The sequence below is a fragment of the Molossus molossus genome, unplaced genomic scaffold (assembly GCF_014108415.1).
Source record: "Molossus molossus isolate mMolMol1 unplaced genomic scaffold, mMolMol1.p scaffold_m16_p_13, whole genome shotgun sequence".
Classification (NCBI taxonomy): Eukaryota; Metazoa; Chordata; class Mammalia; order Chiroptera; family Molossidae; genus Molossus; species Molossus molossus.
This window is the reverse complement of record NW_023425348.1, coordinates 27,207,719-27,232,023: the sequence shown is the minus strand read 5'-3', so window position 1 is coordinate 27,232,023 and position 24,305 is coordinate 27,207,719. Positions and strand designations below refer to the sequence as shown.

The 24,305-nt window shown below is 42.6% G+C and overlaps 1 pseudogene; it reads right to left on the bottom strand.

Annotated features, from left to right (window-relative positions):
- Positions 1-13,605: 13,605 nt before the first annotated feature.
- LOC118627493 lies at positions 13,606-14,017 on the bottom strand (annotated as a pseudogene).
- Positions 14,018-24,305: the final 10,288 nt, after the last annotated feature.

Genomic DNA, 24,305 nt, shown 5'->3' with positions numbered 1-24,305 from the left:
CTCACTGGTGTTTTCCTTAACAATCTTTTAGCAAAGGATCACTTAGAAATAAACATTGTAATGAGATCCCAGGTATTCATTCCACCTTCTATAAGGAGCAGCTGCAGATATTTGAAAAGATGTCATTGTTTTGCAAAGAGCAGATTGAAAGAGAGCCAAACTGAAGACACAGAGGCTGAGGACAATGTGTAGCATTAATTTGCAGAAGGAGAATGAAATAGAAATGCAGGTGATACCAATCAAATTGTGAGACACTCTCTAGGAGGGACAAAGGCAGGCTACAAGGGAGACAGTAGACCCAAAGGGGCAGATTTGGGAACTACTAGGAAGATAGAGCCCATAGGCCTGGCCTGTTTGGCTCAGTGGTGGGAGCGTCGGCCTGCAGACTGAAGGGTCGTGGATTCGATTCCAGTCAAGGGTGTGTACCTGGGTTGCAGGTGCCTGCCTTCCCTGGCCCTGGTCTGGGTCATTTGTGGGGGAAACCAATTAATGTGTCTCTCTCACATCAATGTCTCTCTCTCCCTCCCTCCCTCTCTTCCACTCTCTCTAAAAAATTTTCAGTAAGGATACCTCCCCCCAAAAAAAAGATAGGGCTCATAGAAATTTGGACCGTAGCTTTGTATACAGTGCCATAAAATACAGTAAGTCCTTGCTTAACGTCGTCGATGGGTTCTTGGAAACTGTGACTTTATAGCAAAAGGAATTTTCCCTAGGCTAATGGATATAAACAAGAGTTAAGTTCCTACGGCATACTTCTGGTCACAAAAACACCACCAAAATTCTCAATAAAGACCTAAAACATTTCTAATATTAAACATTGAAGTAAATGTAAGCTATGCATACGTTTAAGCTAAGAAAGATTTATAAAAACAAGATCATTATTTTCTGAACCTGCTTATTCCCCTTCGGGCTCGAGGGGGACCGGAGCTATATGGCGTTCGGGGTGCCAGGTGGGAATCCACCCTGAACGGGACGCCCTTCCATCACAGGGCACACCCACACCCACGGACACTCACTCAGACTGGGCTGATTTAAACATGCTGAGTCACCTAGTGGGCACATGTTTGGGACGTGGAAGGAAATCAGAGTTCTCAGAGAAACCCATGCAGGCAGTGGCCTTGATGTGAATCTTTTTTTTTTTTTTAATCATCAACATTATAACAAAATGTTGAACAAAGCAACATTATCTGAAGACCTGCTGTAAACATAAGATAAAATGTGGAGGAGAGAACTATCACAAAGGAAACAATGACCTTGGATATCTCAACTCAGAAGCTCTCATTGGGAAGAGGACTTTCTCCAGCCTACACTGTACAGGTCTAGGCTGGGAGGGGGGATGGCAAAGGGCATTCCATCTCCTGGATGCAACCCAGTCACTTTTCCACTATGGAAACAGCAAACCCTGTTCAAGTCCTTCCTCAGAGACTGCTGGGAAGTTCTGGGTAGCAGGTGAAAAAGAAAAACAAAATGACCCTCTTTTGCATGCATCCCTTGCTTTATGACCCCTTTCTAGGTCACGTTCCTAAGTAAGACCCCTTACCTGAGGGCAGAAGCTTCTACCGCCTGACAGCGGTGCACAGGGTTCTTGTTCCCAGACCACCTCTGCTGCCTGAAAAAGGAGTGCTGAGCACCCCTCCCACCCTCCTTCACCATGTCCCACCCCTCCTTTCCCTACTGCCCCCCGCAATTCCCTCCCTCCACAAAAATAACTGCTTCCTTTGGTACTTCCCTCTGTCCCATTGCTTTTGCTGTGTGTGTGTGTGGGGGGGGGGCAGTTTGGAGATTATTTTGGTGTCCAGGGCTGGTGCCTTTTACACTGAATCATATTCTCCGACTTCAGCCCTTGGCAAGCTTGACTGTCCAGTCTCTTCTTGCATCCCAAGGGGGCAGTATTCCTGCCAACACAACTAAACAAAACATCCATTTTTAATTTTCAGTCCTTCCCTCTGTTCCGCTCATATTGATCCTCAGATTTACCCTCTGACAGAATCATAAATCACTTTTAGTAGTGCTTTTGCCACAAATTGAACAGAAGAATCTGGAGGAAGAGGGAGGACCTCTGTTATAACCCAGTAATTCTCCATCTGCTAGAAGAAGGAACCTCTCCTGGGTTCCTTGAATCCGAGTTGTTTTTGCAAAAATTCTTGAAGAGGAAGGTATGCATCAGCCATGACCACAAGGGTATTGACCATGAGCTTAACTAATCAGAAGATACCAGATGGGGCAATGAGACATTCAAGGCTAGGGTCTAGTAAATGTTAAGAAATATAAAATAAACAACTTGTACAGCTACTAACTGCTGATATCTGCTTCTGTACACGTAGCTTGCTTGCTTGCTCTGCTAAACTCTTGAGTAACCCCTGTCCTATATAAGCAACCCTCCCCCTGAGCTCGGGGCTGCAGTTCTCCTCTGTGTAGGTTGGCTGCAGTCCCCGCGCAGGTAATAAAGCTCCTAATATTCAAAATTACTTGATGTCTGAGTGAGGATGACTCTCCTGGGTTACAACATTTGGAGGCCCCAGCAAGATCAACCGCGAGGTCCCCCTTTTCTGTGGGGTCGACCTCCTCAGACTACGCGGAGGGCTGCCTCCTCGCCCTCCGCACCTACATTCGTTCTGGCTTTCGATTCGGCTAATTCGGACTAAGACTTCAGCCTCGAGGATCTGGGTAAGGGATTTCCCCTTCCATCTGTTTTCTGTTTCGGTAGCTCTGGAGCGTTCTGGGATTGTTGCAGGAGGGACGCGGCTCAACCGCACTTCCCCCTCAGGGTCGGGACGCAGACTCCTGACCTGGGAAACCAGTGGGTTTCAATCTGGCACTTTCGGGTGCGTCTGTTCTGAAATTGGTATTTTGTGTCTTGACCGCGATTGTCTATTTGTGTTCCGTGTTCTCTGCTGCTTTGTTTTGCTTTTGGTAGGATGGGACAAGGACCGTCAACACCCCGTACCTCCCTTGAATGCATTCTTGCTAATTTTTCTGACTTTTCTAAGAGATCCCGAGGCTATGGAACACCAGCCGATCCTGGGGTGCTCCAGACACTCTGAATCGGAGTGGCCAACATGCCGAGTTGATTAGCCATCCGAAGGGTCTTCTGACTTGAGTCTTTTGTTTGCTCTCTGGTCTGTTGTGTACGGGGTTCCCCACCCTGATCAAAGTGTATACATTGATATTTAGATTGACATAACTACTGACAAACCCAATTATAGTAAGAAATGTCAGTATCCAGAGGTTCAAATGAAAGAAAAAACAGTTTTGTTAACAATGACTCACCCTGCCCTGAAGGAGAGTTAACTCCTCCCAGCCCCCAAGGAAATTCTATCTTGTCCTTCAGGACCCCTCTTGAGGATGTTAACCTGAGTTTACATGTTACTAAAATGTCAATTAACCTGAGTTTGCCTATTTTGGGTTCTTATTACAGAAAAGCTAGAAGATAAATTTGAATCTGTTAATGATCTAACCCAATGTCTAAATAGATATAGATGTATTCGGATGTACTGGCTTCTTTGTAGTGAGGTCTCAATGCCTCTCTACAAGGCTTATTAACATTCTCACAGGCAAAATGTTTAACCATTGAAGTGCCAGCCCGGTCCAGCTGCAGAAAGGGGCATATTCTTTCCATACCAGCCTGGGCTGCTCCTCCACAGCAGGTTCGGTAGCAACTAGTTTCCAACAGGCTTCTCTGAACTTTAGGGAGTTAAATATAGGGATCCCAGGCACGGGTACAAAGTGCTCTTAGAGAGTTAGAAAACACTCTGCCCCTCCCACATAAACATATGTGTTAGGATGTTGCTCCCCTTTCCTGCATCCTTTTGTAAACCTGGGGTCAGAGGAAATGTTCCCATTCCTCTGCCCACAGTAGGACCCAAATACTGTCGGGAGAAGGGCTTCCTTAGACACTTTTCACCATGTTCTCCTGTTAGGCCTATTGGCCCAATTGGCTGAATTAGCAAAGGTAGTAGTAGCAGACTTAAGGAAAACAGGGCACACGGAATAAGGTCACCCTAGGAAGGGAAACATAAGGAAGAGTCAGGACAACAGGCCTAGGTCCCGATTAGGAATAGAAAAGACAAGGGCAAAGTCAGGTGTAGAGGAACAAAATGAAAAGCAGTCCTTAATTTAGGAAAATGACAGAGCTAGGGCTCCTTCAGCTGAGCCCTCTGGAGCCCAGAATAATACTAGACAATAGGGGACAAACTAGTTAGTTTCCTGGTAGATACTGGTGCAGCAGACTCAGTCCTGACCGAGCCAATGGGACCCTAACCTACCCCTAGACTTCAAAGAGGACTATAGACCTTGGGAAAAATACTGTGACTCATTTGTTTCTGTTCCTGCCAGAATGCCCATATCCCCTACTCGGACATGATCTCCTCCAGAGATCATTCAATTGCTGGCCACTGCCACTCCAGGCCAGCCCTCGCATCAAGTTCCCCAGGATATTGCCATCAATCCTGCCAGCCTGCCTCCAGATGATGACCTGGAGAAACCTCTGCAGGATGGCCTGGGGGAAATCGGCACTGCAGACGGCCGCCCAGACCTCAAGGATGACCCACTGCCATCATCAGATGAGGTATTGTTCACGGACGGGAACAGCTATGTCCAGGAAGAAATCAGGTATGCTGCGACAGCAGTAGTAACTCTGGACCGTATCATTTGGTCTCAGTCATTAAGCAGAGGAACTTCAGCCCAAGGGGCTGAACTCATAGCCCTAATCCAGGCTCTCTGATGAGACAAGGGGAAACCGTGGTGCAAATAAGGAAGCTTGACAGATGGCCCTAAAACCAGTGGAGACCTATCCAGATATCAGTCACCTTGCCAAACACAAGTTTGCCTCTGACTCCTACTTACACTAGGTCAGAAAATGACTTAGCCAAGCAGAAAACAAGCCATGAAGAAAAGCAACGGATAGTAGACACTGCCTGATGGGAGGTTATTAATCCCAGAGGCTCTAGTCGGACTTTGGTCAACCAGCTGCACCAGACTACCCACTTAGGTTACACCAAGCCTACTGAACTCCTGAGAGGCGGGCGATGTCCAATAAGGTCACAGGGAAAAGGAGAAGGCAGAAGGAAGCAGGGATGTGTAGGGCTAAGTAGGGAAAGGAGAAGAAAAGCTAGGGGATGTGCAGACAGTAGATAGATTAAGCAAGCTCTCAGGTTCACATCAGAGGGACTAAGAAAGTCGCGGAGGGTCTGTGTAAGTTGAAAAAGAATTGTATAAGTCGCAGAGGGTCTGTATAAGTTATAGACAGGAAAGAAATAAAAAGAGAAGGATTATTCAGAGAAAATAAAAAGATAAAAAAGAATAAGAGAAAGGGACATACATATTACAGGAAGACAGGACAGTGGAAGAATACTCAAGAAGAAAAAAAGATAAGACACTGAGAGGGGAGAGCTTGCCCCTAGTAATAGAATAACAGTCTAGGATATAATAAAAAGAGTAACTGGTTTAGGCTACTTCTGACTCTTAGATCAGACAACGGCTCCGTCTTAATAGCACATAAACAGGACCTTAAAGGAAACCTTAACCAAATTTACCTTAGAAACCGGTGAAAACTGGACCACTCTGCTCCCCCTCACCCTCTTACAATTCTTTCAGGCTCTGCAGTCTTCCCAGAAGGCCATCCATAAACACATCTGCGATGCCCTGCCTGTGCCTACCTTGAACCCTGTGCACCCTTTCCAGCCTGGGGACTGAATATAGGTAAAGAAATTCACCACCCAGAGACTAACTCTGGCCTGGAAGGGACCATACACTCTCATCCTGCCTGCACCAACGGCTGTCAAGGTCAATGGCATCCTGGTCTGGCTGCACCATTCCTGGCTGAAGGCGGAAAAAGCGGAATGGACAGTGCAGGCCTCTCCAGACCCTTAAAAATGAGACTCTTGCATTTATCAGGACTCTAATTTTTCTGATTATAACTGTACAGGGGAATCTTTATAGATCTGTACTCCAGTAGAAATGGGAACTTCTAAATAGGATATTGGAAAAAATCTTAAAAGATGTCACCACAAAGGGGATATAATAACTCCATTCTGACCCTCAGTCACTACACGTACACACCCTAGCAGACTTTCTTTGTAAACATAAGGGCCTTGAGAAACCCAAAGAAATATAGAAAGATAAGGGGTTAATAATGGCCTTGGGGAACTCAGAGGAGCCATGAGAAAAAAAAAAAAAAAAAGATTAATAGCTGCCCTGACAAAACAAGCTCCTCTCTCCCCCTTCTCTGTATCACCCCCCTTAATGGTGCCAAAAGTGATGCCAAGAAAATGTAGTGTTTTATTTTTTTTTTCCAGTAGTTTGTGCCTTTAAAAACAGACAACAAAAAAGACAGGTTGCTGAGGATTTGGGGAATGCCCCCCCACCAGCCCGCCCAAATAACAAAATGCACCATTACAATTCAGCTGTACATGTCTAGTTATCTCACTGACACCTTACAGCATTTAGAGCACTAAGGGAAGCTTGCTGTTTTTATGCCAATAGATAGGAGTCATCAGAGGGAATATTCAGGTTCTTAGGAAGCACCTCGCAGAACAGGCCAGAAGCGAAGGGGCCTCTAGTAGCTAGTTCAAAGGCCTTTATAACTGGTCCCCCTGGCTCCCTACTCTTCTCTCTGCTCTAACAAGCCCCCTCATACTCCTGTTTCTAGGACTATTTCTGTGGACTTATAATAATAAACAAATTATAACTTTCATAAGAGAGAGGGTCCAATCTGTCAAATTATTAGTCCTGGCCTCTCATTACCAAAGGTTGCGATTAGATCAAAGATTTGATCTGTCCATAAAACCAGTGGGGAATGTTATAACCCAGTAATTCTCCATCTGCTAGAAGAAGGAACCTCTCCTGGGTTCCTTGAATCCGAGTTGTTTTCGCAAAAATTCTTGAAGAGGAAGGTATGCATCAGCCATGACCACAAGGGTATTGACCATGAGCTTAACTAATCAGGAGATACCAGACGGGGCAATGAGGCATTCAAGGCTAGGGTCTAGTAAATGTTAAGAAATATAAAATAAACAACTTGTACAGCTACTCACTGCTGATATCTGCTTCTGTACACGTAGCTTGCTTGCTCTGCTAAACTCTTGAGTAACCCATGTCCTATATAAGCAACCTTCCCCCTGAGCTCAGGGCTGCAGTTCTCCTCTGTGTAGGTTGGCTGCAGTCCCTGCGCAGGTAATAAAGCTCCTAATATTCAAAATTACTTGATGTCTAAGTGAGGATGACTCTCCTGGGTTACAACACCTCCTGGGAGGGGGTGCTGATGATGGGCTTTGAGATGCTGCTGGATGTCAGCGTGGGACTGTCCATCAAACAAAAGACTCGGGGTATGTGAGAGGGGTCACGGCTAAGATAACAACTTTGAAATCACTTTCCTGGAAGTGTTAGTTGGAGCTGTGGAAGTAGAAAATTTTTCTAAGAAAAATGTAGAGAAGAAAATGGAAAACTTGTGGAGATTCTCTACCTTACCTATGGAAGAATATATACTTTTCAAATAGACACAGAATATTTACCATATAGACCATATTCTGGGCACAAGTCATCTCAATACATTTCGAAGGATTCATATCATACCCAGTGTATTCTTAGACCACAAAAGAATTAAATTGGTAATCAATAACAAAAAGCTCTCTGGAATATTCCCAAATATTTGGCAACTAAATAATGTACTTTTAAATAATAGATCAAAGAAGAAATCAAAAAGGAAATTAGACATTGTTTTAAATTGCATGAAAATAAAACACAGTATATCAAAAGTTCATTAGATGCTGCTAAATCACTACCTAGGGGGATATTTGTAACATCATATGTCTATATTAGAAAAGAAGAAGTCTCCAATCAGTGACTTCAGCCTCCACTTGAAGAAATCTTTTTTAGGCCTTACAGACCCACCTCCCTGGAGCTGCCCATGCCCAGCCTGGTGAACCCCACTGTATCCTTCGAGCTGTTTGCAGACATTTCCAAAGATAGCAGAAAACTCAAACTCTGAGCACTGGAGAGAAAGAATTTGGTTATAAAGGTTCCTGCTTTCACAGAGTTACTCCGGGATTCATGTGCCAGGGTGGTGACTTCACACCCCATAATGGCACAGGTGGCAAGTCGATCCGTGGGGAGAAACTTGATGATGAGAATTTCATCCTGAAGCACACGGGTCCTGGCATCTTGTCCATGGCAAATGCTGGACCCAACACACACGGTTCCCAGTTTTCCATCTGCACTGCCAGCCCGAGTGGTTGGATGGCGAGCGCGTGGCCTTCGGCCAGGGGAAGGGCGGCAGGGGTGTGGTGTAGCCATGGACCGCTATGGGCCCAGGAGTGGCAAGACCAGCGAGAAGGGAAGGTCGCCATTGCTGACTGTGGACGACTCTCATACAGTTGACTTGTGTTTTATTTTAAAATATCAATAAATAAAAAGAAAGGAAACTTTTTAAAAAGAAATCAAATTGAACCCAGAGTAAGCAGAAGAAAGGAAATAATAAAGATCAACGCAGAGAGCAACAACATAGAAAACATAAACAATGAAGAAAATCAGTGGAATTAAAAGCAGGCTCTTTCAGATGATCAATAAAGTTGATAACTCTCTAGTCAGACTGATCAGGAAAAAACAATTAAGAAGATACAAATTAACAATATCAGACATGAAAGATATAACATCACTCTAGATTCTATAAATATTAAAAGTATATTAAGGAAATCTTATAAACACCCTTATGCCAATAAATTCAATAACTTAGATGAAAGAGACAAATTCCTTGAAAGACACAAACTACCAAAATTCAAGGAGACATAAATTATCTGAATAGCCCTGTATGTATTAAAGAAATAAATGTGTAGTTAAAAAAACATTGCCACAAAGAAAACTTGAGGTCCAAATGGTTTCATTGATGAGTTCTACCAAACATTTAAAGAAGAAATAACATCAACTCTATACAAACACTTTCAGCAACTTGAAAACGCAGGGACATCTAGAACACCTTGGCCTCACAGACGTCCAGAAGGAGGCAGCGAAACACATGCCAAGGGGAGTAAGAGAGAGCTATGAAAATAAATGAAGACCAACCAAATAAGAAAAACAGACCATTTAGAGCTTGCTGTAACAAAGGAATCAGCCACTATCACTTACCATTTGGCAGAGACTCAAAGGCAAGCAGGGAGTAGACAAGCTCTGTAATTTCTTAAAAATGAAAGAAAGAAAAAGTGTAGGGATAGCCTCAGGCATGCTCTGATTGTAGTTTGTTGGCCGAGGAAGCTGGAAGCCAGTTAATTGAAACAGAACATCTTAGGTAATTGATTTGGTTTGGCTAGTTATTCTTGGTTCTGAGTTGAAAGTAGGCGCAAACAATAAAGAAGCTGGCAGTCATAGTCCAAGTCCTGACCATTCTGGGACAATTGCCGCAGAGATTGCATTTAGCTTGCTGGACAGGTCACTGCAGAGTTCTACGGTAATATACGGTCTGGCCATTGTGTGTGTAGTCAGTCCCTCTGTGCTTGACCAGCTCGCTTGGTCTGTCCTTCCTGCGCTACTCCCCCACAGGAGCCAGAATTTGTGTCCCCAAGTCCTAGACCTTCAGGGAGGACTCCCATCATCAACTCTATTAGTTATCTATTGCTGTGTAATAAATTACCCTCAAAATTTAGTGACTTAAGACCACACTTATGTCAGTTTCTGTGGGTCGGGTCAAATTCAACACTGTCACTTCCGCCCCGTCCCTCCCTCCTTCCAGCTTGGGGTGCTTCCACGGGGCCAGCTGCCTTTGCCGGACCCTGTGCTCCAGTTCCTCACTCATTTCGGATCGCCTCAGGCAGGACGAGGAGGAACAGGGGAAAGGAAAGGAAAGACAAGAAGAGAAAACACTTTTTTTTTTTTAATCCTCACTGGAGGATATGTTTTTGCATTTATCTTCAAATAGAGCGGGAGGGAGAAGAGGGAGGAAGAGAGAGAGAGAAACATCGACACGAGAGAGACACATTTATTGGTTGCCACCTGCACAACCCCAGCCGGGGCCAGGACTCCCCGGTCCGCGGGCCAACGCTGTAACCGCTGAGACAACCCGACCAGGCGAGAAAACACTTACTGAGCACTTTATATGTCCAGAGTGTCCTAAATGTTTTATCCATGTTAGTTCTTAAAGTTTCTCTTTAGCCTGCGGCTGCTTCCACAACATTCCACCTCCATTCCACCCTGGCACACACACCAGGCCAGTAAACTCACGTTGCCCCCACCTACTCGGGAGCCGCATAGGGGGTCCTTTGGAGTCTTATGGGGCCTGCACAGTGCACATTTTTGCTAGTGCGTTACCATTCCATAGCAAACCCAAGGGGACAGCAGGGAGACTTCTGATAGCTTGGCTGCTTGATAGTTTTTTGTCTCCTTCCCACAGCATTCAGATAAATGCTTTGCTTCTACAACTATCCCAACTTCCTGGCATCTACCATAGTGTTTTAAATTCAACCTATCCAACACTGGAAACAATTTCCTATCAGGAAGGTCATAAAACACTGCAAATGAGAGGAATTAGAGAATGTAACAAAGGAAGGTAATTACATAAACAACTTGAAGAGCTGTTTGGCCTTGGGGAAAATGTGACTCACCCAATCAACAAAATCACTTGTTATAATACAGAACACAAGCAGAGAGTATAATTATTTTAAATCTTTTTTTTTTTTTTTTTAGGACCATATAAACCTGCTGTGTTGGGAAATAAGTTTTTGTAAAGATTAATTTGGATTGACGTCAGAGGAATGGCAGCGTGAGAAATCCCCTTGGTCTCTCCCCTTGAAGTTTCAACAATTTGAGCAGCTGTAATTCAACAAAGGAGTCCAGGCATTGAAACATCTAAAGGTGGGCAAGTGAGAGCAAACCAGGGAGGCAAGAAGGGAGAAGAGCTCAAAGGAGCCACAGATGCAGCCCTACATCCTAGAGAGGGTTGGAATCAGGTGGTGAATGTCACTCCCTTCAGCCAAAATGAGCCAAGATATTTAGTAAGCATTCCTGCAGGAATGGGCAATACAAGCAGCTGAGCCCAGTGACCTGGACCGGGACAGAGCACAGAGGTGCGCCACGGTTGTCTGGCAACTGGAATTCCAGACAGAGAAACAAAGCCCCCGGAGCCTCGGCACCTTCCCTTAACCTCCCAGAGCTCGCCTCCCCTCACCCTTCATGTAGGGTTGCATAGCATATTATAATCTGCACACCCAAGAACTGGTACAGAAACTCTTCTTCCCTAAGTGAAGGGCGCACTCTGTGACTAATTCCAGGGTTGGGTGGAGGCACAGGGAGAACTCCATGGAAGTCCACTGGTACCATTGCTTGGAGGGTAAAGCAACAGAGGAGATGGCTGGACATCCCCACACATCGAGGCTGCACTGCCAGTAGCATCTGGCTGTAGGGGACAGCACTGAGATTTCACAGATTTGGAGCCCCATCACCCACTACATTTCCCTGTGGGGTTGATCCCCTGGACCAGAATGACTGGATTGCAGGGGAGGCGCCCACCTTCCCAGAGAACACAGGCCAATTTCCACCACCCCGCAGAGATCTGAAAAGCCAGAGAAGTGCAAGAGAGCTAAAAACCTTATAATTCAGTGCTACCTACTGGAAAACAATCTAAAGACTTCTTAACAATCTGTTAGTACCATTCATGCATAGATGCCTAGACAGACAAAAAATCCATCAAAAACCATGAATAATCAAGATAAGGAGGCAGCTCAGAAAAAAAAAATCTTAAAGACATGGAAATATGTGATTTAAATGACAGAGAATTGAAGATTACAGTCCCCAAAAAACTCAAGTTTCAAGAAACTTGAACTCGTTTAATGAACTCAAAACCAAATCAGTGAATAAAATGAGTACGTTACTAAAGATTGAAACTTTTAAAAAGAAGCAAACTGAAATTCTGGAGATGAAGAACTCAATAAAAGGGATCAAGAATAAACTAATGAGCACAGGAAATAGAGCTGACCAGATGGAGGAAGGAATTTGTGATATTGAAGATAGAAATCTGAAATGATACAGAGGGAAGAAGAGAGAGACTTGAGCATAAAAAAAAAATTAAAGAACTCGACAAGAACTATCTGACTCCATCAAAAAGAGAAATATAAGAGTAATAGGCATACTAGAAGGAGATAGGAAAAAAGGAATGGAGAGCCTAGTCTAACAAATAATTGACAAGAACTTCCCAAATTGATAGAAGAGCTAGATCCTCAAATCCAAGAAGCAAATGGAACACCTAATTACCTCAGTCCAAAATGGCCTTCTCCAAGGCACATAGTATTAAAACAGTCAAAGATTAATGACAAAGAAAGAATTATCAAGGCAGCCAGGGAAAAGAAAGTAGCTTATAAAAGAAAATCCACTAGGTTATCATCAAACTTCTCAGCAGAAACTCTACAAGCTAGAAGAGAATTGAACTAGATATTCAAACTACTAAAAGAGAGAAATTACCATCTAAGAATAATATATCCAGCAAAGTTATCCTTTAGATATGAAGGAGAAATAAAGACTTTTCCAGACATACAGAAGCTGAGGCAATTTATCACCAGAAGACCTCCATTACAGGAAATACTGAAGGGGGTTATTTTACCTGAAATAAAGGAAAAAAGGTTGCAAAACTACAAGTTAGGTCACCAACAAACTCACAGCATAAACAGGCATAATTTGTGACAACAAAACCATAAAAGCAGATGGGGTAAAGGTCTGAATTTGCAAACAAGGGTGGAGATCAGATGCATTCAAAAGAAAAAGGACTACGATATATATGAAACTTTTTTTTACATAAACCTAATAATAACCACACACAACACTAATTTCTGGTATCTTTCTTCTCCCCTAGTTCTCCCAAGGAAAACTTAAATTGAATCTTCAGCAGAATAATCCTTAAATATACTTCTTAAGCCCTGGCCGGTTTGGCTCAGCGGTTGAAGCTACGGCCTGCGGACCAGAGTCCCAGGTTCTGTTCTCACTAGGGGCATGTACAAAAAAAAAATATATATATATATATACACTTCTTAAGCAAAATGAGAGCTTTTGTTAACATAGTTTTGGATTTTGCTGTTCCTAATTTTATTCTGAAACTCAATTTTACCCTAAACCATAATTACCATATTAACTTTGTAATGCACAGTTGTATGCAATTCAGCAAAGCAGTAATATACCATCAGGCTCTATTCACCCAGAGCTTAGGAAAAACAGAATTGGTCACACCCATTTAAAAACAAATCTCGCCCTGGCCGGTTTGGCTCAGCGGTTAGAGTGTCGGCCTGCGGTCCCGAGAGACCCGGGTTCGGTTCCCACTAAGGGCGTGTACCTCGGTTGCAGTTTGTTCCCGGCCCTGGTCAGTTGTGCAGGTGGCAGCCACTCGATGTGTTCCTTTCACATCGATGTTTCTCTCTCTCTCTCTGTTCCTCTCTCTCCCTCCCACTCTACCTGAACAAAAAATGGAAAAATGTCCTCGGGTGAGGATAAAAAAAATTAAAAAATAAAAAAATAAAAACAAATCTCATGCTATTTGCCAATGCATGGTTTCAGTCTGAGTTCTGACAGTGAAATATATGGATATATATATCTGTAAGTCTCATTTGATTCTCAAAGGTAGGCACAGGAAGTTCTTCACAGTTTATCTTTGCTTGGCTGGAGTTGAAGGTTTTGTAACTTCATAGCCAGACCCATGTTGCCAGTGATTTTCAGTTTGCCTTGAAATAACGCTGACTGAGGATTCATTTTACCAGTCATTGAAGCCATCAAGTCCGAGTCAGCCATTATAATTGATTGTGCAGTCAACCTTCTTATCTGAGTTAGGAAGCACTGATCCTTTGCCATTCTTCACAATCACCACCCAGGTGGCTTCTTGACCCCCGGTGCCATCCTTCACCTTGAAGGCAAAAATACCACCAATTTTCTTCACAAAATCTTCGCCTTCCTTTTCAAGCTTCTTCTGAATCTCCTAAAAGTCAAGATTTGCCTTAAATCCTTCAACTGCAGCCTCAATTTGATGAGTTCTGGCAGTCTCGGGAAGACCCATCTTGTAGATTGTCCAATTATATTTTTTTAAAGAAATAGAACCCCCCCAAAATGATTGATTTGTATGGACCCACAAAAGATCCTATATTGCCAAAGCAATCCTCAGAAAAAAAGAACGAAGCTGGAGATATCACACTACCTACTTCAAATTATACTGCAGAGCAAAGATCATCAAAACAGCATGGTACTGCCAAAAAAAAAAAACAGACACATTAACCAATGGAACAGAATTGAGAGCCCAGAAATAAAGCCACATATATATGAGCAAATAATTTTTTACAACAAAGCCAAAAACATACAATGGAGGAAAAAAGGCTTTTTAATAAATAGTGCTGAGAAAATTGAAAAGCCATATGCAAAAGAATGAAATTAGACTGCAATGTGTCCCCATGTACAAAAATTAATTCAAAATTGATCAGAGACCTTAATATAAAATTTGAAACAATAAATTACACAAGAGAAAACATAGATACTAAACTTATACACCTTGGTCTTAGAGAAGATTTTATGAATTTGACCCCAAAGGCATTGAAATTAAAGGGAAAAGTAAGTGAATGAGACTATATCAAACTAAAAAGTGCCTGCACAGCAGAAGAAACCAACAACAAAACAAAAAGGCAACCAACTAAATGAGAGATGATATTTGCAAACAACAGCTCCAACAAGGGGTTAATATCCAAAATATATATGTATATTAAAAAAACTCATACACCCAACACCAAACAAACAATTCCACTAAAAAAAGGGCAGAGGACCTAAATAGACACTTCTCCCAAGAAGATATACAAATGGCCAATGGATATATGAAAAGATGCTCAACTTCACTAGCTAGTAAGGAAATGCAAATCGAAACCACAATGAGATACCACCTCACACCTGTTGGAATGGCTATTATCAATAAGACAAGTAATAACAAGTGTTGAAGAGGTTGTGGAAAAAAGGGAACCCCCATTCACTGATAGTGAGAATATAAATTGGTACAGCCACTATAGAAAACAGTATGGAGGTTCCTCAAAAGGTTAAGAATAGAGTTACTGTACGGCCAGTGTGGCTCAGTGGTTGAGCATCGACCCATACACTCAGAGGTCGCCAGTTCGATTCCCGGTCAGGGCACATGCCCAGGTTGTGGACCCGATCCCCAGTTGGGGGCATGCAGGAGGTGGCCAGGCAATGTTCCCTCTCATCGATGTTTCTCTCTCTCTCTCCCTTCCTCTCTTTCTAAAAAAGCAATAAAGAAAAAAATAATAATAATGATAATAATAATTAAAAAGAATAGAGCTAGCTACAAAATGACCCAGCAATCCCTCTTCTGGGTATTTACCCCTCAAATTTGAAAACACTCATTTGCAAAGATATATGCACCCCTATGTTTATTGCATTATTATTCCTGGCGACCAAGATGTGGAAACAACTAAAGTATCTTTTGATAGATGATCAGATAAAGATGTGGTACATACATAAAATGGAATACTACTCAGCCATAAGAAAAGATGAAATATTACCATTTGCAACAACATGGATGGACCTTGAAAGTTATGCTAAGAGAAATAAGTCAGTCAGAAAAATCAAAGAACCATATGATTTAACTCATACGTGGAATATAAAACCGAGACTCATAGACACAGACAACAGTATGGTGGTTACCAGAAGGAAGGGGGGGGTAGTAAAAGGTAAAGGGGGCCAAATCTATGATGACAGAGATGATTTAACTTTGAGTGGTGGGCACACAATGCAATATACATATCGTGTATCATAAAAATGTATACTAGAAACCTGTATAATCTTATTATCCAATGTCACCCTAATACATTTAATATAAAAAATAAAACAAAAAGATTAGGTCTCACCTTCCACACATCAGTCCACAATTAGAAATGCATTATTCTCCCCGTTTTGTTAATGAGATTACAAAGTTTAGGAGCTCACTCAAGGCTACAGGGGCGTAAGTGGCAGAGCCTGGATTCAAACCACTGACTTCAAAGAGCATACAACGTGCCCACTCACTTCTCCTCCCAGTGCCGTGCATTCCTGGAAGACCGACTATATTTAACAGTTATTTGTGCACCTCACACTGGGCTTTATATATTACCAGTCTTCAATAAGTATTTAGAATTTTAGACCTGTAGAAACCTCATATCAGTTAGGAATGATTCCTAATGCCTCTAACAGAAGATTCAACTAACAAGCGTTCAGAGAACGGGGGCTTGTTTTGTTCACATGCCAGTGTAGGTGGAGGAGTGAGTGGAAATGATTCAGAAGCCAGGGTTGGCAGTGGTCCCTCTGTCATACAGAAAATTGGTGACTCACTTGAAATGTCTATCTACTGAACTTCTAGTCAATCTTCCAGCCCCAGCTGTGCTATAATAAAGTCTGCGTCTCTTCTTTGTCCAGGGTATGGAGCTCCCAAAGGCCTTGGAATTGCCTGCGTGGTGTCTGTTACGCTAAGGAGGTGATTCCCAGTGGGCCCCTCCGATAGGGCTGATCAACAGAAAGTCCAACTACATGATTAGAGGGGTGAAATGTTGGGCCAATCCTACCTGGGTGGGGGCTTGGGGGGCTGGAGATTGAGTCTGGTCACACGACCAATGATATACTTAATCATGTCTATATAATGAAACCTAAATAAAAACCCTGGACACCAAAGCTCAGCGGAGCTCCATGGTTGGTGAACACATCAATGTGCTGGAAGAGTGGTCTGCCCTGACTTCATGGGGAAAGCACGGAAGCCCTGCACCCCTCCCATCCCTCATCCCATGTGTACCCTTGATAATAAAACTGTAAGCATAAGTATAATGCCTTCTTGAGTTCTGGGAGTTTTCTAGTGGATTATCCCACCTGAGGGAGTTGTGGGAAGTTCTGAATGTATAGCCAGACAGAATGCAGATGGCCTGGGGGCCCCAGGAACTTGTGGCTGACATCTGAATTGAGGGCAGTTTTGTGGAGGAGTGTGCCCTGAACCCATGGGGGGCTGTGGTAACTTTGGGTAGCTACTGTCGGAATGAACTGCAGTATACCAGTCGGTGTTGGGCAAGCTGTAGTAGAAATGGAGCAACAGCTCAGATTCACCCTCTTGGATGCCTGTCTCTCCACAGACAGAACAACCCCTCCCTCTTCTGTGCTACGTTAAAATATACTGTATACATTACACTGCAGAGTGATATATTTATATACTTTTTAACCTCCTCTAACTAGATTATTAGCTCCTAGAAGAAAAAGATTTCTACCTTATCGATTTTACACATGTTCCTACAGTGCTTGGCAAGTATAGGTGCTCAGCCCATATGTAACGAGCTAAGGGATAAACGGGTGAGTGTGTGACTCCTTTATTCCGTGCTCCCATCCCCCTGCCCTTGCTTCCTACCTCACGCCTTCCTTGTGCTTGGCCCTTTCTTGTGCAGACCAGGGTGACTGCTCCACACAAGTGCTGCTCTGCCATAGCTACTCTCTGCTTTCTGCTCAAAAACGCAGGCTGCCTGCTGAACAGGAGTCTAATTTGTCTGTGTCTCTGAGCCTCGTACTCTCACGAGACATGACTGGTGGGACGTGACTAGCTGAAGAGCAGGAGTTCCCAGGTTCTGAGCATCTCTCAGGCATTGTTCCAAGCGCAATTCTTCCTGATGCTCCCCCACCCCCCATAAATTGGAATGACACTGTTTATAATAAAATCAGGTACCATAAAAAGTAAATGCCACCACCAAGACATCTGGGGCACAAGAAGAAATAATTACTTCCTAATGATGCAGAGATCCTGCACTCCATCGTTGCTGCCCTTCGGCTGACTTGCCGTGTTTGATCTGGTACCTGCCTTTCCATGAAGCTCAGGGTCTCCTCCATCCATGCCAACAGAAAGCACAGCTGCAGCCTGGGTATTCCTAAGTACCCTCCCAACCCTGTCTGGATATGTCTACCTTCAGCCCCTTCAAGGTTTGGGGAGAGAAGCGTGGGTTTCCCTCCCTCCCTCCCTCTATCTTCCCAGCACCATAGGGGTTTTCTTCTTCCCTTTTCTGGGTGGAAGAAGCTCCTTTTATGTCGTATTTTCCTTCTTCATTCCTCTGTGGGCTTCGTCTAGGTGGTGTTTACAATCCCTTTCTCTGAGGCAGTGAATCTCATGGCCTAACTGTAATGTCTTAAGAGCTGTTGGGGATGGGGGAGGGGGGGAGGCAGGGAAGATTCTAGGTGGAAACACAGCACTGTTTGTAAAATTCTATCTTGTTACATAGACATTTCACCAACACCTATTCCCAATTACCCATGCCAGGCACTCAAGAGAAGTATGCATAACAAAAAGGTAAGGCATGAGTTCTTCCTTCAGGCAGCAAACAGGTCAATGGGAGAGACAGACAAGCAAAGAAATAATTTCACTCCAGAGAGCTGGAGGAAGATCAAGTTTCTGTGCTTTCACAGAAGAGAGGCTCCTGTCCCAGGCTTGGGGTTCAGGATTGCAAGATGTGATTCTGAGCTGATATTCGACAGACAGGAGTTAAAGAAGAAACCCTTGGCAAATAAGGGGTAGAAGGACCCGCGGGCAGGAGGATCTGTCCATGCAAAGGTCAGAACACTCAAGTGACTTTAAGTCGGTAAGTAAGCTTAGAGGGAGCCGAGGCAGAAATGGAGGGACAGGTGAGGCTACGTGGGCAGGTAGGTTTTAATTAGTCCTGCTGGTGTGGCTCAGTGGATTGAGCATCCTCCCACGGACTGAGAGGTCCTGGCTCCATTCTCAGTCAAGGCACATGCCTGGGTTTCAGGCTCAATCCCCAGTAGGGGGTGTGCAGGAGGCAGCCAGTCAATGCTTCTCTCTCATATCGATGTTTCTATCTCTCTCAAAAAAAAATCAATAAAACATATTTTTTTTAAAAAAGGTTTTAATCAGTAGATGACAGGCTTGGCTTTGGGTCACTTTAACTGATGGCAAGAAGAATTCGCTGGAGGAAGCAAGACTAGCAGTTGGAAGCCACTTTGGAGAGCGCTGAGTTACGAAGGGTAAGAAAGGGGACACAGAGGGAGTGAAGTTTAAGAAGGCTCACTCTCGGGGTTGAGAATGCCTCCTTACACTCTAGGGGCTCGGCACCTCACTGGCTTCACCCTGGTCCGAGCTCTGGTTGAGGTTCTGAGCCCTCACGTTGATAACCAGTTACACATTCGCCGGGGCATTTGCTTTTGTAAAAAGAACCCTTAAGCTGGAGGTATAACTACTAAAACTGAGACTCTGTGAAGTTCTAGTGTACCCAGCACATAACAGCACACACAGACACGCCTGTGAGTGTGACGAGAACTCCATCCCTTTCTCCTGTGGCCAACCAGGTGGATTTGACTGCTCAGGATGAGGCTGTCATTCATGGGAGGGTAATAACAACAGAGAAGAGAAGATGGTTTTTCTTCTGATGTGGGAGCAAGTTTATCAAACAAGGGGTGGTAGTTCCTCAGGGTGGGGGTAGCTTAGTTTTAGAGCCAAGACAATGCTGAGGAGGGCAGTGTCCATTTAAGTCCAAGGCAGCCTCAAACGGAGTCGAAGCCCCTGTGACCCACAGTGTGCTCCAAGGCAATGACCTTCCAATGCGTTTACTCGGAGGCCCCCCTTAAACCAAAACAAAAGCCTCACGAATGGGAACAAATGGGGGTAAAGAACGCAAAGAACCAAGGCTGGCAGGGTAGTTGTAATAACTGAGTGAATGAAAAGACGAGGTAGCAGCCCCAGCCACGATCTTTGGTCCATTGACGTTAATTCGTTTCCTCCTTCCTTCTGAGCTGTGGGGAATCTCACAGGAAACAGCAAGCGCTGCCGTTTACTGAACAATTACCAGAGTGTGAGCACATTACATGCACTATTTAATCATTACAATCAGCTCATTTGACAGGTAATGAAATTGAGGCTCAGGGTTCATCCGGTTGCCCAAGAGCACGCATGACTGAAATGGATCTATGCCCCGTCTGTCTAGTCCTAATAGAGCCATGACATTAACCACTATACCCTCCTGCCCCATCTGGCTTCAAAGTCACAGGATGAGAGAACCCAGCAAAGGACTCCTCACTGAGCCCTCCTCCCCAGAGGAGCACCTCCTGGAAGAGAAATGTCTCAGCCTCCCTGAGGAAACAATTCCTTTTTTTTTTTTAATAATAAATTCTTATTTATTGAAAGACATCCAATTGATAAATATAAGGCACATGATTATGATTATGTTCCATTAATTCATACTTCTAAATTAACTTTCTGCTAATCCCAGAGCATTGTATTCATGCAGCAGTGGTAGGAGGCATTATTATTATTGTCATTATTATTTTTTTATGCCCATCCTCTTGATAAAGCAAGTAACATTGGAACTTTTAGTACACTGTCATTTTCTATCACTTGAGTATGTGATACTCTAATGTTATGAAATCAGGTCTAAGTCAAGGATATTTAGACTGATTATTTGTGACATACAAAATTTAGTTATATAAATCCAGTAGTCCCTGGCTTTCGCCTGTCTGTGTTGAAGTTTTCCATCATTCATGGCGTTGTCCCAAGCACAGAACCCTGAGCGATCCGTTCCCTCTGTAAAGCCTCACGCAGGGACTGCTCTGGGAGCCTCTCTCTCCTGTCAAAATCTAATTGCTTCTTGTTGTCATTTCAACAAGTTGCTTCTGATTTAGTTTATTCAGAAAGATGTAGAATAATTTGAAATTGAAGTGTTATTTCAAAATACTTATGTCACCACCTTTCATCTAAAACAGCTCCACGTTTCTTTGGACTCATCAGCTGCAGTGACTCATTTCTTTCTTCCAAGATCACGCCCTGGCTGGTAACAATAAAATGGGAAGGGGGCGAGCAAGACAGAGACTATTCATTGCCAAGGGACTGAGTCTCAAAACTCATTTTTCCTTAAATAGAATAGAGAAAGGAAAAAGATCTAGCGTGCTTTCTAAGATGCTGCTGGTTCACCCTTTGTATTTTTTTTTAACTGCTGTACTTTTTTTCTCATGCTGAAATTTGAGGGCAACCTTAAATCCTACAATCCTCAGACCTGTCGGTTTCTGGCACCGTTTGGTTCCAATGACAGATATCATCAACAATATATACTAAACTTTCATTATTTTACCTTCACAAGAAGATAAGAACAAGCTATTCAGGTCCCACTGACACAGGACAGCGGATCCGTGACATTCTCAAGGGCATTCCCAAGACATGGACAATCTCTCAGAAGGGCATATGGGAAGATATTTATACTGGCACCTAACTGCTTCCCAAATTACATTTAGTCAAAACTCACGTGTTTCCTATATATAATCTCACAATATAAGTCAATTAAGTTTCCATTTTTCACTCAAGTTTTATCTGCTGCTTAATAAACAAATTAGAACTGACGAGATACTCACTGAAAGTGCTTAAAATCCCCTTTAATCTGTTTTCTGTATGAATTGGTCCTGTTCACGTTAAAAACTTGAGTCCTTCCTAATATGCCCCTCTTTAACATAACCTGAACTTCTAATCTCTGGGCAATCACAATGACTGCCTCTTAGAACTAAGTGTAGAAAGCTACTTCGGTCATTTTTCATAGTGAGCAATACAATTAAGTGGTATAAATATAATAGAACAAGGAAAGGAATTTTCAGCAAATTATGTATAATACTTGTTATGGATTGAATTGTCCTCCCAAATTCATATGCTGAAGCCCCAACACCCAATGGCGCTGAATTTGGAGATAGGTCCTTAGAGAGGCAAATTAAGTCAAATGAGGTCATAAGAGTTGGGCCCTAATCCAATAAGACTGACATCCTCAAGGAAGAAATTAAAAACTTCCTGGAAACCAATGAAAATGAACACACAACAACACAAAATCTATGGGATGCAGCGAAAGCAGTTCTGAGAGGGAAGTTCATAGCACTACAGGCCTACCTCAAAAAACAAGAAAAATTTCTAATTGACTGTCTAACCTCACAACTTAAAGAATTAGAAAGCAAACAAAAAGAAAACCCCAGAGCAAGTAGAAGGAAGGAAATAGTAAAGATCAGAGCAGAAATAAATGACATAGAGACCAAAAAAACAATTCAAAGGATCAATGAAACAAAGAGCTGGTTTTTCTAAAAGATAAACAAGATTGATGGACCCTTAGCTAGACTCACCAAGAAACAAAGAGAGAGAACCCAAATATACAAAATCAGAAATGAAAGAGGAGAAGTAACAACCAACACCACGGAAATACAAAAGATCATTAACAACTACTATGAACAACTATATGGCAACAAATTCGACAATCTAAGCGAAATGGACAAATTTCTAGAAACACACAGTCTCCCAAAACTATTCTCGGAAGAGATGGAAAACTTGAACAGACCAATAACAACTAAGGAAATTGAAGAGGTAATCAAGACTCTCCCGGCAAACAAAAGCCCAGGCCCAGATGGCTTCACGGGGGAGTTTTACCGAACATTCAAAAAAGAACTAACACCCATTCTCCTCAAACTATTTCAAAAAATTCAAGAAGAAGGAAGACTTCCAAACACGTTCTATGAGGCCAGCATAATTCTAATTCCAAAACCAGAAAAAGACACTATGAAGAAAGAAAACTACAGGCCAATATCCCTGATGAACATAGACGCCAAACTCCTGAACAAAATATTAGCAAATCAGATCCAGAAATACATCAAAAAAATGATTCACCATGACCAAGTGGGATTCATTCCAGGGATGCAAGGCTGGTACAATATTCGCAAATCAATAAACGTGATACACCACATAAACAAAATGAAGAATAAAAACCACATGATCATATCAATAGATGCTGAAAAAGCATTCGACAAAATCCAGCATCCATTTCTGATAAAAACGCTCATCAATGTAGGAATAGAGGGATCATATCTCGCCATTATAAAGGTCATATATGAAAGACCTACAGCCAACATCATACTCAATGGACAGAAACTAAAAACATTTCCATTACAAACAGGAACAAGACAGGGATGTCCACTTTCGCCACTCTTATTTAACATTGTACTGGAAGTCTTAGCCACAGCAATCAGACATGAAGAAAAAATAAAAGGGATCCAAATTGGAAAGGAGGAAGTGAAACTGTCATTATTTGCAGATGACATGATATTATACATAGAAAACCCTAAAGACTCCATCAAAAATGTACTAGACTTAATAAATGAATTTGGCAAAGTAGCAGGATACAAAATTAACGTCAAGAAATCGACGGCATTCTTGTACACCAATGATGAACTCACAGAAAGAGAAACTGAAAAAACAATCCCATTTACCATCGCGCCAAAAAAATTAACATACCTAGGAATAAACTTAACCAAAGAAGTAAAGGACCTATTTGCAGAAAACTACAGGTCATTGAAAAAAGAAATAGAGGAAGATATAAAAAAGTGGAAGCACATACCTTGTTCATGGATTGGAAGAATTAACATCATTAAAATGTCCATACTACCCAAAGCAATCTATAGATTCAATGCAATCCCCATCAAAATACCAACAACATATTTCATAGAACTAGAACTAATACTTCAAAAGTTCACATGGAACCAAAAAAGACCCCGAATAGCCACAGCAATCTTGAAAAAAAAGAACAAAGTAGGTGGGATCACAATACCAGATATCAGGTTATTCTACAAAGCGACTGTAACCAAAACAGCCTGGTACTGGCACAAGAACAGGCATATAGACCAGTGGAACAGAACTGAAAACCCAGAAATGGACCCAAGGCAATACGCTCAATTAATATTTGACAAAGGTGGCAAGAGCATACAGTGGAGTAAAGACAGCCTCTTTAATAAATGGTGTTGGGGAAATTGGACAGCTACATGCAAAAAAATGAAACTAGACCATCAACTTACACCATACACAAAAATAAACTCAAAATGGATAAAAGACTTAAATGTGACCCGTGAATCCATAAAAATTCTAGAAGAAAATGTAGGCAACAAAATGTCGGACATCATATGGAGCAGAATTTTCAGTGATACATCACCTAAGGCAACAGAAATAAAGGAGAAAATGAACACATGGGACTACATCAAACTAAAAAGCTTCTGCACAGCAAAAGAAACAATCATCAAAATGGAAAGGCAACCCACTGTATGGGAGAACATCATTGCCAATGATGTATCAGATAAGGGGTTAATTTCCAATATATATAGAGTGCTCCTACAACTCAACAAAAGGAAGACAAAGAACCCAATTAAAAAATGGGCAGAGGAGCTGAATAGACACCTCTCCAAACAGGACATACAAATGGCCAAGAGACATATGAAGAAATGCTCAACATCACTAATCATCAGAGAGATGCAAATTAAAACAACAATGA